Source organism: Salvelinus sp. IW2-2015, linkage group LG14 (assembly GCF_002910315.2).
Source record: "Salvelinus sp. IW2-2015 linkage group LG14, ASM291031v2, whole genome shotgun sequence".
Taxonomy (NCBI): domain Eukaryota; kingdom Metazoa; phylum Chordata; class Actinopteri; order Salmoniformes; family Salmonidae; genus Salvelinus; species Salvelinus sp. IW2-2015.
Genome location: NC_036854.1, coordinates 19,455,424 through 19,458,386, shown reverse-complemented (window position 1 = coordinate 19,458,386; position 2,963 = coordinate 19,455,424).

The following is a 2,963-nucleotide window of genomic DNA, read 5'->3' as shown; positions in this document are numbered from 1 at the left end:
ACTAGTTTTACAGGAGAGGAGGGGCCCCACTGTGATCAACTGAGTGCTCTTCAGAGCAAGGCATATATATCCTGTCAGATGTAAAGTAAAAATTAATGAAGACATAGTTAATCACAGTGGGGCCCGTCATCTCCTGTAAAACAGGTTAATCACAGTGTGGCCCCTCCTCTCCTCTCAAACTATTTGCTCTGAGGGAATACACTTTATTATAATAAAGAACTGAACATAAAACAAATCTAAAACTGATTCAACTTTATTAAATCAAGATTCCTCAGAAAAGTTTAAATAAGGTCACCAAAATCGTGCTACGGCTGCACAGGACTGGCTCCCACTGGTTGGTTAGTACTTGGATGGGAGATYGCGTGAAAAAAATAAGTGCTGTAAACTTTTTGTCCAGTAGAGTATACTCTTGTACCATTTCATCATGTAGCAACTGCCTTTAATTTATAACCATAATAATATAATGTAGCTTCCAACCCATATCACGTGCACGAATACAACCAACTGTTATTGGTCCAGAGACCTTATCTCTCCAATCCACGGCAATTAATGTTGTATTTAGTTTTTAACTTTGAATATTTTCTGAACATTTTAATTGACTTAACTTTTTTATCCGTCTAACTTCAATAGCTTCCACCCCATGTGACTTGCACGAATACAACCAACGCCATTTACTTCTGTATTTTTGTTTGTTCTTTGTCCATTTTCTATTAATTTCAATTGACTTTACATTTAAAATACACTATATATACAAAAGTATGTGGACACCTCTTCAAATTAGTGTATTTGCCTATTAAAGCCACACCCATTGCTGACAGGTAAATAAAATAGAGCACATAGCCATGAAATCTGCATATGAAAACATTGGCAGTAGTATGGCCTACTGAGGAGCTCAGTGACTTTAAACTTTAAACACAGTCATAGGATGCCACCTTTCCAACAAGTCAGTTCGTCAAATGTCTGCCTTGATAGAGCTGCCCTGGACAACTTTAAGTGCAGTTCATGTGAAGTGGAAATGTCTAAAAGCAACAAAGACTCAGCTGCAAAGTGGTAGGCCACATAAGCCTCACAGAATGAGACCGTCAGTGGTGAAGCGCGTAACAATCGTGTCCTCGGTGCAACACTCACTACCGAGTTCCAAATTGCCTCTGGAAGCAATGTCAGCACAAGGACTGTTCGTCGGGAGCTTCATGAAATGGGTTTCCATGGCCAACCAGCCGCACACAAGCCTAAGATCACCATGCACAATGCCAAGCATCAGCTGGAGTGGTGTAAACGCGATCTCTGGAGTGATGAATCACGTTCGCCATCTTGCAGTCCGATGGACGAATCTGGGTTGGCGTAGCCAGGAGAACATTCCCCAATGCATAGTGCCGACATTAAAGTTTGGTGGAGGAGGTAAAGTGGTCTGGGGCTGTTTTTTATGGTTAGGGCTAAGCCCCTTGGTTCCAGTGAAGGGAAATCTTAACGCTACAGCATACAATACATCCTAGATGATTTTGTGTTCCCAACTTTTTGGCAACAGTTTGGGGAAGGCCCTTTCTTGTTTCAGCATGACAATGCCCACATACACAAAGCGAGATCCATACAGAAATAGTTTGTTGAGATGGGTGTGGAAGAACTTGACTGGTCTGCACAGAGCCCTGACTTCAACCTATCGAACACATTTGGGATGAATTGGATTGCCGACTGCGAGCCAGGCATAATCACCCAACATCAGTGCCCAACCTTACTAATGCTCTTGTGGCATTAGCTTTCAACATCTATTGGAAAGCCTTCCCAGAAGAGTGGAGGCTGTTATAGCAGCAAAGGGGGACATAGTACCACAAACTCGTCATCAAGCTTGAGACCCTGGGTCTCGACCCCGCCCTGTGCAACTGGGTACTGGACTTCCTGACGGGCCGCCCCCAGGTGGTGAGGGTAGGTAACAACATCTCCACCCCGCTGATCCTCAACACTGGGGCCCCACAAGGGTGCGGTCTGAGCCCTCTTCTGTACTCCCTGTTCACCCACGACTGCGTGGCCATGCACGCCTCCAACTCACATACAAGTTGGCGGACGCACTACAGTGGTAGGCTGTATTACCAACAACAAAGAGACGGCCTACAGGGAGGAGGTGAGGGCCCTCGGAGTGTGGTGTCAGGAAAATAACCTCACACTCAACGTCAACAAAACAAAGGAGATGATTGTGGACTTCAGGAAACAGCAGAGGGAGCACCCCCCTACAGTAGTGGAGAGGGTAGTAAGTTTTAAGTTCCTCGGTGTACACATCACGGACAAACTGAATTGGTCCACCCACACAGACAGCGTTGTGAAGAAGGCGCAGCAGCACCTCTTCAACCTCAGGAGGCTGAAGAAATTCGGCTTGTCACCAAAAGCACTCACAAACTTCTACAGATGCACAATCGAGAGCATCCTGTCGGGCTGTATCACCGCCTGGTACGGCAACTGCTCGCCCACAGCCGTAAGGCTCTCCAGAGGGTAGTGAGGTTGCCACAACGCATCACCAGGGGTAAACTACCTGCCCTCCAGGACACCTACACCACCCGATGTCACAGGAAGGCCAAGAATCATCAAGGGACAACAACCACCCGAGCCACTGCCTGTTCACCCCGCTATCATCCAGAAGGCGAGGTCAGTACAGGTGCATCAGCAGGGACCGAGAGACTGAAAAACAGCTTCTATCTCAAGGCCATCAGACTGTTAAACAGCCACCACTAAACATTTAGTGGCCGCTGCCAACATACTGACTCAACTCCAGCCACTTTAATAATGGGAATTGATGGACATTTATGTAAAAATGTATCACTAGCCACTTTAAACAATGCACATTAATATAATGTTTACATACCCTACATTACTCATCTCATATGTATGTGTAACAGGGTTGGTTATGTTTCCACTTGCCTCTAAAGAAATGTGTATTTGATGTTCAAGCATTCTTATTGGTTAGTTCAACTCTA